Here is a 12,325-nt window from a genome sequence, read left to right as displayed (position 1 = left end):
AGCGGTCCTCAGCCGGCAGCTAGACAGGCCAGGATGCCGCCCCTGCCCCAGGTCCGTCCCTGGGTCCGTCGCGTGGCAGGATGCCCTGGATAGGGTCCGGGAGGGCCCGGGCCTGGGGTCCCTGTCCCCCCGGCATGCTGTACTGCCCGGGACGGCGGGGGTTCCGTTGGGTTCAGGAGCTCCGGCCTGGGGCTCCGTCCTGGTTCCTGCCGCGTCGCAGGGTGCCCGATACAGGGTCCGGAGGGCCCGGGGAGGCTTCTCCTCTGCCTCGGGCCTGGGAACCCCAGTGGGGTCCAGGGGCCCTGCTGGGCCCCGGGTGGGGTGCTCCGGCCCAGGGCCCTGTCCCCCAGCCTAGGGCCCTGTCCCCCGGCCTGCCGCACTGCCAAAGTCCCGGGACGGGGTTCCGTGGTGCCCGGGGAGCCTCCCCCCGCTTGGCTGGGTTCAGGAGCTCCGTCCGGGGCCCCTGAGGGCCCCTGAGAGGGTGGCCTCTTCACCCGGGGTTCCGTCCTGGGTCCTGCCGTGTGGCAGGGTGCCTGGGACGGGGTATAGAGGGCCCAGGGTAGGCTTGCCCTGCGCCTCCGGGCCTGGGAGCCCCGTCTGGGTCCAGGGGCCCCACCGGGCCCCGGGTTGCGTGCTCTGGCCCAGGGCCCTGTCACCTCGGCCTGCTGCACTGCCAAAGGCCCGGGACGGGGGTTCTGAATGAATGAATGAATTAATGAATGAATGAATGAATGAAATAAAACTTATAAACGCGCAACTTTGCCCGGAGGCATCAAGGCGCCTACAAAGAAAATGAAAAACGAAAAGGCGAAACCAAAGAGCTAAGGGTAAGCTTTGCCAAAGAGCCATGTCTTCAGGGCCTTTCTGAAATATTGTATTGAGGGTAACATCCTAATTTCTAAAGGGACAGTGTTCCACCATCTTGGAGCCAGATTGGAAATGGCTCTGCCTCCCCATTTGGCTCTTCGCACTCGGGGAGCGGTGAGGAGCCACTTCGAGGAGGAACGAAGGTTCCTAGCAGGGACATAGGGAATCAGGAGATCTTTTACACCTCCGGTCTCTTTTCTGTTTAAGGCTCCGAACACCAGGCAAAGCACTTTAAATGAAATCCTGGCATCAATAGGAAGCCAGTGCAAAGATTTCCTGGCGGCGGTAACTGACGACCTTCTAGGAAGGTCCAGTACAAACTTTGCCGCTGCATTTTGCACCGATTGAAGACCTTGCAACAGGCCTTTATTGGCTCCAGCGTATAAAGCATTACAATAATCAAGCTGGGATGTTATCAAAGCTACCACAGTTTGTTTCCGGGCTTTCACAGACAGGTAGTGCTTGATTTTCCGCAGGATTCCAATGACGCCCCAGCAGGTGGAGATAGTCCGCTTTACTTGGAGGGCCATGTCGAGGGAAGGGTAAATCATAGCCCCCAGATTTCGTGCTGTGAAAGTTGGAGCCGGACACGCCCCCAGGGATCCGGGCCACCATTCCGCCGACCAGATGTCTTCCTTCTCGCCGAACACAAGGATCTCCATCTTTTCGCCGTTTAACCGCCATGAATTGTCAATCATCCAATGGGTGACTGCCTCCATATAGAGTCTAAACTTGGAGGCAGAAGAACTGACAGGCTGGGCGAGGGACAGCAAGATCTGAGTGTCATCGGCGTATGACACTACGTCCATCCCAAAAGATCTAATAAGCCTGGCCAGGGGGGTCACGTAGATGTTGAACAGGGTCGGACTTAACGCCGACCCCTGTGGAACCCCCCACTTCATTGGCAGGGATGGAGATAGAAACTCTCCCAGCTTCACTCTCTGTTCCCTCTGGTCCAGGAAAGAAGCCAACAGGCTTAATGCGGGCCCCTCCACCCCTATCTCCCTCAGACGAGATGTTAAAACGAGGGGAGACAGGGTGTCAAACGCAGCTGTAAGATTCAGCAGGATCAGCAACGTACTCCCACCCTTGCCAACTGTGGTGCGGATGTTATCAAGCACCACAGTCAGGTCGGATTCCGTGCTATGACCCTTCCGAAAACCGTGCTGCGAATGATCCAAAAGACCAGAGGATTCCAGGAAGGAAGAAAGATGCTGGCGTAGATGGATTTCCAGCATCTTTGAGCAGTGAGATGGAGCGGAAATTTTTAAGCACCTCCGGGTCCAACGACGGCTTCTTCAAGAGCGGCTTCACCACAGCCTTCTTCCATTGGGAAGGAAAAATGTCATCCCTCAGAGCCCTATTCATCATCTGAAGTAACGGGGGCAAAAGAGTTTCCTTACATTGTTTGAGAAGATAGAGAGGACAGGGATCAAGAGGTGAACCAGACTTGGTCTTAGCCAAGAGGACTTCCAGTTCCTGTAAGGAAAGCAGGGGAAAGCTAGACAGCAAGTTTGAATTAGCAAGTCTAACAGACCCTATGAGGGGAGGGATCTGAGAGATAGGAGAGGTAGGGGAAGGAATCCTTTGGAGCTCAAGGGCCGAGACAATTCCAGTAATTTTGTCATGAAAAAATTTAGCTATGTTGTCACATAGCTGTTGCGAACAGATGACAGGATCAGGGGTCTTCAGGGTAATCAGAGAGTCAACGATGTTAAAGAGCTCTTTCGAAGAAGTGAGAGCCCCGGTGAGGTTTGAGAAATATTCCTGCTTAATTCTTATAACCTCCGCCCTATATTCCCTCAGAAGGGTTTTATGACTTATCCTGTCCTGTATGTTCCCACTAGATCTCCAGCGTCGTTCCTGCTTTCTACAGCCTTGTCTTAATAGCCTTAAAGACTCGGCATACCAGGGGCCAACGGCCTTTTTCGAGCAGAGGAACGCAAAGAAGGAGGTGCCCGAGGAGCCTCCCCTTGCTCGATGGCTTCAGGAGCCCCGTCCGGGTACCCTGAGGGCCCCGGGGAGGGTGGCCTCCCCACCTGTGGCTCCGTCCTGGGTCATGCCGCACGGCAGGGTGCCCGGGATGGGGTCCGGAGGGTCCAGGCAGCTTCCTTTTCATGCCCGGCTATCTGGTCGCCCAGATCCCCTCGGCCATCTGGTTACCCGGATCCCATCGGCCACCTGGTTGCCAGAAATGCTTTACTATGGGGCTACCAGATGGCCGGACTTCCCTGGAAGTCCCGATGAGGTGCCATTTGCTTACCGGATCCAGCGAGTGCTCCTGGAGGTCGGGTACTTTCGCGCCTTGGGTCCCCTGAGCCTTGCGGTGCGCACTTGTTCCCAAAAAGAGGGGTAGCCTTCCTCCGGATTACTAGGGACAAGGTACTCTGGGACCCCTCTCGGCCTAGCGTTCCTCAGCCGGCAGCTGGATGGGCCAGGATGCCACCCCAGCCCCGGGTCCGTCCCTGGGCCTGCGGCGTGGCAGGAAGCCCTGGATGGGGTCTGGGAGGGATAGGGAGGCGTCCCCTGCGCCTCCGCTCTTCTGGCTGGGGCCAGGGGCCCGGCCGGGCCCCGGGTCGGGTGCCCTGGCTCCGGGCCCCATCCCCCATCCCCCGACCTGCCGCACTGCTGAAGCCCGGGACAGGGTTCCGTTGTGCCCGGGGAGCCGCGACTGGCTCTGGGTCGCCTGGGAAGGCGTCGGGGTGGCAGGTGTCCCTCCGCTCCGGTGTTACAGCCCCCCTGGCAGCAGCTTCGTGTGTCCGCGGGGCCGAGTGAGATTCGACCGCCTCCGCGCCCTCCCCTGGCCACCCGTCCCCGGCAGCCCCTTGGGTCTCGCCGGGGCGGTTGAAGGGGAGACAGGGCCCCCTGCTCCCGGCATGACTGTCGACTGGGGCGGACTGTTCTCAGTGCGCCCTGACTGTGTCGCGCCGCTGGGTGGGGAGACCCACGCCGGGCGCCAGGGGTCTGCGGCGATGTCGGTTACCTACCCGACTCGTCTTGAAACACGGACCAAGGAGTCTAACACATGAGCGAGTCAGAGGGCCGAGTGAAACCCTGTGGCGCAATGAAGGTGAGGGCCGGCGCGCGCCGGCTGAGGTGGGATCCCGCTGCGCTTCTAGCGGCGGGCGCACCACCGGTCTGTCTCGTCCGCTCCGTCGGGGAGGTGAGCGTGCGTGATTGGACCCGAAAGATGGTAAACTATGCCTGGGCAGGGCGAAGCCAGAGGAAACTCTGGTGGAGGTCCGTATTGTATTGTATTGTATTGTTATTTATATAGCGCGGTTGCTGCCCAATGGGCGTCCAAGCTCTGGAGCATGAAGACAGAACTGTAAATGACGGAAGGGTTATGATTCGGTGGATTTGGCAAACAGGTAGGTTTTCAATTGTTTGCGGAAAGAGAGTAGGTTTGGATTAGTCCGGAGTTGTAGGGGGAGTGAGTTTCTACATCTTAGAGGCGTTTAAGGAGAACATCCTTCCTCCGGTCCTGGCTCTTCTTACTCTGGGTGCCATGGCCAGGAAGGCCTCCGTGGATCGAAGGTTTCTCTTTGGGTGGTATTGAGTGACTAGCTTTCCAATGATAGCTGGACCAGACTTCCAGAAGGCCCGGTGGGCAATACATAACGCCTTGAATGCAACTCTCAGTCGAACTGGAAGCCAGTGCAGGCTGTTCAGTGCAGGTTTAGCTGACTGAGTCCGTGGAATCTGTAGCAGGGTGCGGGCTGCACAGTTCTGCACCACCTGTAGCTTTTGTAGGGTCATCTCAGGGGCTCCAACATACAGGGCGTTGTTCGAGTCTAGCCGGGACTGAATCAGGCCCTGTACTGCCACTTGTTTGGCTTCCATAGGTAGGAGGGGAAGAACTTTCCCTAGTGTCCTAAGTAGGCCAAAACATGTGGCGGATAGTTTGGTGGCCTGGGTGGAGAAGGAGAGACATTTGTCAAGCCATACTCCCAGGCTTTTTACGCTTTCCTTGGGGGTGGGAGGGGTACCTAGGCATGGAGGCCATAGGGATGAGAAAGACACTGGTGATACTGAGCCCAGGAGCATGAGCTCAGTTTTGTCTCCGTTAAGTTTTAAGGAGGAGCATGTCATCCACTCCTTGACATCCTCTAGGCATTTCAGCAGGCCTTCTGAGGTATGTCTGGCACCCTCTTGAGCCAGTGAAACCACTAGCTGGGTATCGTCAGCATACGATACAATTTTTATACCGTATGGTTCGACGATCCCAGCCAGAGGTTTCATATATACATTGAACAGCACAGGGCTCAATGAGGAGCCCTGCGGTACCCCACAGTTCAGGGATTTTCTGGCTGATACTGTGTCCCCGTCAAAGATCTGGAAAGATCTGTTGTTCAGGAATGAATCGAACCACCTTAGAGCATCGCCAGTGACACCGATGTTGCATAGACGGTTCAGCAAGGTGGTGTAGCTGACCGTGTCAAAGGCGGCACTTAGTTCAAGGAGGATCCCTTTCACTGATCCTCCCTGATCTAGTATTTTTCGTGACTCTTCGGTGATCGCAAGCAGGGCAGTTTCAGTGCCTTGCTTGGGCCTGAATCCTGTCTGGGTTGGGTCCAGAAGCGAGTTACTCTCCAGGAATTGCACTAGTTGGGTATTTATGTGCTTCTCCAGAACCTTACTTACCCAGGGAAGTAATGAGATTGGGCGGTAACTGGAGTGGTCTTCTGGGTTGAGAGTGGTTTTTTTTAATAGTGCCCGAACCATGGCTCTCTTCCAACTCGTGGGAACTATACAGGAGGCGATGGAGGAGTTGGCGATGCACGTCAGGACCGTAGCGGTCCTGACGTGCAAATCTTTCATACGACCTGGGTATAGGGGCGAAAGACTAATCGAACCATCTAGTAGCTGGTTCCCTCCGAAGTTTCCCTCAGGATGGCTGGCGCTCGGAACCCCCAGTTTTATCTGGTAAAGTGAATGATTAGAGGTCGAAACGATCTCAACCTATTCTCAAACTTTAAATGGGTAAGAAGCCTGGCTCGCTGGCGTGGAGCAGGGTATGGAATGCGAGTGCCTAGTGGGCCACTTTTGGTAAGCAGAACTGGCGCTGCGGGATGAACCGAACGCCGGGTTAAGGCGCCCAATGCCGATGCTAATCAGACCCCAGAAAAGTTGTTGGTTGATATAGACAGCAGACGGTGGCCATAGAAGTCGGAATCTGCTAAGGAGTGTGTAACAACTCACCTGCCGAATCAATTAGCCCTGAAAAGGGATGGCGCTGGAGCGTCGGGCCCATACCCAGCCATCGCCGGTGCTGAGAGCCGCGGGGGCTAAGCCGTGACGAGTAGGAGAACAGCTGCGGTGATCACGGAAGCCTGGGGCGAGGGCCCGGGTGGAGCCGCCGCAGGTGCAGATCTTGGTGGTAGTTTCAAATATTCAAACGAGAACGTTGAAGGCCGAAGGTGAGAAGGGTTCCATGTCAACAGCATTTGAACATGGGTCAGTCGGTCCTAAGAGATGGGCGAGCACTGTTCGGAAGGGAGGGGCAATGGCCTCCTTTGCCCTCGGCCGCTCGAAAGGGAGTCGGGTTCAGATCCCCGAACCCGGAGTGGCGGAGACGGGCGCCCTCGCGGCGTCCAGTGCGGTAACGCAAACGATCCCGGAGAAGCTGGCTGGAGCCCCGGGGAGAGTTCTCTTTTCTTTGTGAAGGGCAGGACGCCCTGGAATGGGTTCGCCCCGAGAGAGGGGTTCGAGCCTTGGAAAGGGTCGCGGTTCCGGCAGCGTCCGGTGAGCTCTCACTGGTCCTTGAAAATCCGGGGGAGATGGTGTAAATCTCGCGCCGGGCCGTACCCATATCCGCAGCAGGTCTCCAAGGTGAACAGCCTCTGGCATGTTGGAACAATGTAGGTAAGGGAAGTCGGAAAGTCAGATCCGTAACTTCGGGATAAGGATTGGCTCTAAGGGCTGGGTCGGTCGGGCTGAGGCGCGAAGCGGGGCTGGGCACGCGCCGTGTCTGGACGAGGCACCTTCCTCCGGGGCAGCGGCAACTCTGGACGAGAGCCGGGCCCTTCTAGTGGATCACCCCAGCTGTGGTGGTCGCCTCTCCCCAAGGGCGCAGGGCCGGCGCCTAGCAGCTGACTTAGAACTGGTGCGGACCAGGGGAATCCGACTGTTTAATTAAAACAAAGCATCGCGAAGGCCCGAGGAGGGTGTTGACGCGATGTGATTTCTGCCCAGTGCTCTGAATGTCAAAGTGAAGAAATTCAATGAAGCGCGGGTAAACGGGGCGGGTAAACGGCGAGAGTAACTATGACTCTTTAGTACTGACTCGGCGGAGGAAGTCTATAGAGATAGGCCAAACAAGGTTTTAGAGAAGTGGTGAATCAAACGAACCCAATACCAGATGGGGTAGTTCCTGGTTAAACAAAACTCTGTTAAGATGGCGAAAGGGGGCGCTGTCTTTTCAAAAAAACCTCCTCCTTACTGACTTACCGGACTTGACAAACTGGCTACGCTTTCCAACTCCCAGTTCCATGAGGACAGCATGCAATTTAGTGGCTGTACCACGGAGCCAGTGTTGATGTTGGAAGCGAAATACTCTGATGGGCAGCACAATTAATAACCCAGAAGGGGCCACCGTAAGGTGGTACAAAATAGCCAAATGCCTCGCCATCTAATTAGTGACACGCATGAATGGATGAACGAGATTCCCACTGTCCCTACCTACTATCTAGCGAAACCACAGCCAAGGGAACGGGCTTTGCAGAATCAGCGGGAAAAGAAGGCCCGCTGAGCTTGACTCTAGTCTGGCACTGTGAAGAGACATGAGTGGTGTAGGATAAGTGGGAGGCCCTCGGGCCGCCGGTGAAAAATACCACTACTCTTATCATTTTTTCACTTACCTGGTGAGGCAGGGGGCGAGCCCCGTGGGGCTCTCGCTTCTTGCTCCAAGCGCCCGGCGCCCACCGGGTGCGACCCACTACGGGGACAGTGGCAGGTGAGAAGTATTACTGGGGCGGTACACCTGTCAAACGATAACGCAGGTGTCCTAAGGCGAGCTCAGGGAGGACAGAAACCTCCAGCGGAGCAGAAGGGCAAAAGCTCACTTGATCTCGATTTTCAGTATGAATACAGACCGTAAAAGCGGGGCCTCACGATCCTTCTGACTTTTTGGGTTTCAAGCAGGGGGTGTCAGAAAAGTTACCACAGGGATAACTGGCTTGTGGCGGTCAAGCGTTCATAGCGAAGTCGCTTTTTGATCCTTCAATGTCGGCTCTTCCTATCGTTGTGAAGCAGAATTCACCAAGCGTTGGATTGTTCACCCACTAATAGGGAACGTGAGCTGGGTTTAGACCGTCGTGAGACAGGTTCGTTTTACCCTACTGATGATGTGTTGTTGCAATAGTAATCCTGCTCAGTACTAGAGGAACCGCAGGTTCAGACATTTGGTGTATGTGCTTAGCTGAGGAGCCAATGTGGTGAAGCTACCATCTGTGGGATTATGAGTGAACGCCTCTAAGTCAGAATCCCCCCTAAACCGTAACGATACCACAGTGCTGTGGAGCCTCGGTTGGCCTGGGATAGCCGGCCTCTCTCGGGAGGCCAGTGCGTAGAGCAGCTCGCTTGGGGACCGGAGCGCGGACGGAAGGGCGGACGGAAGGGGGCCGCCTCCATCGCCCTTAGTGCACTGCATGTTCGTGGGACACCAGGTTCTAAATCATTCGTAGATGACCTGATTCTGGGTCAGGGTTTCATAAGTAGCAGAGCAGCTACCTTTCTGCGATCTATTGAAAGTCATCCTCTGAGCCAAGCTTTTGTCTCTCCGTGCGTGGGTGCCCGCGGACGCCTCTCTCCACCACACCCAGGGATGTCGCTGGGCCGGCGGGAGGGACGCGGAGGGGTAACACGGGTCCGTGGGAGGCTGCTTCCACCATGAGCACTTCGGCACGGGGGCCTCCCCCTCCTGTCCCTGCCCCACCGGGGTGCAGGGATGGGGGCCACCATCCCTTGCGGGTCAGCAGGGTGACCAGATGGCCCGCTGCTCCCGGGCAGGGAGGTGAGCAGCAGCCACCCGGGGAAAGGAAGCTCCAGAGCGTCTGCCTTGGTGCACCTGGCCACCCTCGCCAAACTGCAAGGGCCTCTGGGTACGACAGCCTCCCAGGCCATCAGGGCGCTCGGTCGTCCCAGGCCATCTGGTCGCCTGGCTGCGCGACCAGATGGCCCTGCGGGCAGGGTGACCAGATGGCCCTGCGGGCTCGGTGACCAGATGGCCCTGCGGGCTGGGTGACCAGATGGCACTGTGGGCTGGGTGACCAGATGGCCCTGCGGGCTGGTTGACCAGATGGCCCTGCGAGCTGCGTGACCAGATGGCCCTGCGGGCTGGGGGCCGGGCTAACTCCAACTTTTGTCCCTCCCCAGAGTTCTGTAAGCCCCCACTATGTGGGGGCTTAATAGTCAAGAAAAATGGGCTGTGGGGGAGAAAAATGGGCTGAGTGGGCGTGGCCTGGGCTTAACCCTCCTTGGGTCCGGCCAAGGGTCCATGCGCTGGGGACGGGGCTTCCATGGAGGCTCTCCCCGGCCTGGCTAGGGTTCAGAAGGTGGGACCGGGCCCAGGGCTTGAGCTCCGTCCGTCCGGCCGGCCCCGGGGTGCGTGAGCCTCCCCGTCCTGCAAGCCATCAGAGGGTCCTGGCGCTGGGGACGGGGCTACACCGGGGCTCGGGAAGGCTCTACCCAGCCTGGCTAGGGTTCAGAAGGTGGGACCGGGCCCGGGGCTTGAGCTCCGTCCGGCCGGCCCCGGGGTGCGTGAGCCCCCTGTCCTGCAAGCCATCAGAGGGCCCGGGCGCTGGGGACGGGGCTCCACCGGGGCCCGGGGAGGCTCTCCCCGGTCTGGCTAGGGTTCGGAAGCTTGGACCGGGCCCGGGGAGCAGGTGTGGCTGGCTTCATCCACTACGCTATAGAGCGTAGTTTTCTGCCCACCCCTAATTATTATGTTCATCCTCCCACAGACAGGTACTATTTTAGTATTAGATGCCCGCATCCCCTTCTCAAACATCGTATGGCTCAGTGGGTCATGTCTGTATATCATTTTTTGTATCAATATTTTTAATAAAGTTTAAGTAGATCATTTCACAACAATAATGGACAAGCCTATTATAAGACTAGCGTATTGGCACTTATTACAGAAAATATGCTTGAGTTTCCTCTGTATGCTTCGAGGTTTGTTCAGCTGTAAGGTGTTTGAAAGTCTCTATGTTATGTGAAACTTCAACATTGTCCTGCCTAGGTATTTCTGGGCCTGGTTTTTACATCTTTGTTTGCCTGAGGTGGGATCGCTCAGTAGCCATACTGCGTCTGGATGGTACTAAGCCAGGGTTTTGCTTCTTTAAGAACTGTTGCTGCTAGCTGGCTTTCTCCCTGCTGGACCTTTGCCTTTAGTTTTGCTCAGGCTGCCCTTATGCCTCTGTTGTCATTCTGAGCTTTTTGGACCCTGCCGGGCTACCTGCCCATTTCCATGATGTTGCAGCCAGTTCTCTGTTACATTTATTTGTCAGGTGGATGGTATATCCTCCCTACCCATTATGTTCTGAGTTATGAATACAGAAGGTGACTTACATTTGCCTCCATTTATTTACTACCGTCTGGGTCTCTACATGTTTGGGGTCCGTACCCATTGTTTAACCATTTGTTCTTCTGCTGCTTCTACCAGCCTCCTTGGCCATGCTTGCATCCTTGGTGTTCTGGTTGGAATTTATTATGGCCACTGCGTTGCCAGCATCATTTCTGGCTCACATTGGCTGGTCTAGTCTCGTTCCTCTCATATATTGTAACGTGGTAAGAATTAACACAAGAAAGACAGAACAAGGTGGGTAATGCCTCCTTAGAGAAATTTGTCATTGCATCAAGTCCAGGTTTTACTAGTCACAGTCCATCAAGCCTTCGACCTAATCCCTAGACTTCTGCCACCTGAGCTTGTCATTTTCTGGCCAGCTACTTTGATTAATGGGAAGTAAAGAGTAGGAGCTGTGGGAAAGGAAAAATAGGTTAAGCTCAAGTTTTTTATGTGAGGATTTGTAAAAGAGCATAATATAGTTTGGGATGAAAAGAATGATTTGCCCTGTTGGCGGGGACTGTTCCTCACTCGGTTAGGACTATATCAATGAAGGCCATGGCTCGGCATAATAAAGATTGCTGCTCTGTAATCAGGGCATTAACCTATAAAGTTGATTTTGTAATAAAATGCTCAGGATTTTGAAAAACATTATTGGTCATTGTTTTATGATTTCCAGTTCGAAATAAACAATTTTGATCACTATGAAATACAAGTCTACTAACTTCCTCAATTTAGTATAAACCACATCGGTTAAAAAAAGGTATGGAGGACATGAGCTTTTTACCATACCAACTAATCTACAACTTTAACCCAATAAGCTTTCCTTTCAGCAAAGTTGGTCATTGTAAATATACTCATCTGCATAAGTCAAAAAGGGCATTTTAAAAATTGTATGCAATTTGTGCAATGATGTTTTGCAATTTTGTAAATTTCTAATTTCATCAGATTAACTTCATGTTTGAATTAAATGGTCTCTAAAATTACATCCAATAGTTTAGACAAGACATTTTCAGTGGGTGACTTGTATTGTCGTGGGGCTGAGCCTTGCATTCACACTGTGTTAAGTTGACATGAGCTTATTAGAAGTTTAAACGCCATTTTTCATTTCTGATGCCTTTTGCGCACGGCACACATTATTATAAATGTTTAGAGTTAGCAGAGTGTATTGCTTCACACTAGAATAATACGTTTATCTATATTAGCAGCCTTGCGTGGTAAGCTTTTGTCTGAACAGTGAGTGCCGAGGCCTTCAAGGTTATTTCAACACAGTGGTTGTTGTTTGAACTGATCAGCGCACACTCTAGACATAACACATATGCAGCTGTGGCCACCTCTGATTTTGGCGCGTTTAATAATGTACTGCGTAGGCATGATCACACACACTTGGTTAACATTTGCATGCAGAGAGCTGGTGCAGAAACTGATGTGATCCATTTCTGCTAGGACCAGAGGTATGGGGCCGCCCTTGTAATCCCAAGAGACCTTCTGTAGATATAAAATAACCTACTAGCAAGGGAGGGTGAAATATAAGTTTATTATAGCCTGTTTCCATTTAGCATTGTAACATGCTTTCTCCCTTTGTATTTTATGAAATAGTAACTATGCTGATAATCTTGTTGCTTAAAATATGTATGCTTGTATTAGCTGAGATACTGCGCATGAGAACACAGCCTTAGAAATAAATATTTCAAACTTGCACGTGTCTTCATTTACTCCCTGTTTTGGACTGGTATGAGAGTATAACAAAAGAGTGTTCATCTGTTCCACATTTCCTGAGGTAATCTAAGTTCCATGTTCTGGGTTGTCTAATCATTGGTGTTATGGAAGAACCAATGAGACACTGATTGCTAGCCTGGAAATGGATATTGGGTACTAAGATGAGTTTTGGCA

The 12,325-nt window shown here is 54.0% G+C and overlaps 2 pseudogenes; both read left to right on the top strand.

The window, feature by feature from the left end:
* The first annotated feature begins 5,458 nt into the window (after positions 1-5,458).
* Positions 5,459-6,716, top strand: LOC147712237 (28S ribosomal RNA; annotated as a pseudogene).
* Positions 6,717-6,719: 3 nt separating this feature from the next.
* On the top strand, positions 6,720-8,641 carry LOC147712236 (28S ribosomal RNA; annotated as a pseudogene).
* The last annotated feature ends 3,684 nt before the right edge of the window (positions 8,642-12,325 follow it).

The sequence above is a fragment of the Lissotriton vulgaris genome, chromosome 5 (assembly GCF_964263255.1).
Source record: "Lissotriton vulgaris chromosome 5, aLisVul1.2, whole genome shotgun sequence".
NCBI classification, from domain to species: domain Eukaryota; kingdom Metazoa; phylum Chordata; class Amphibia; order Caudata; family Salamandridae; genus Lissotriton; species Lissotriton vulgaris.
This window is presented reverse-complemented; position numbering and strand designations above follow the sequence as displayed.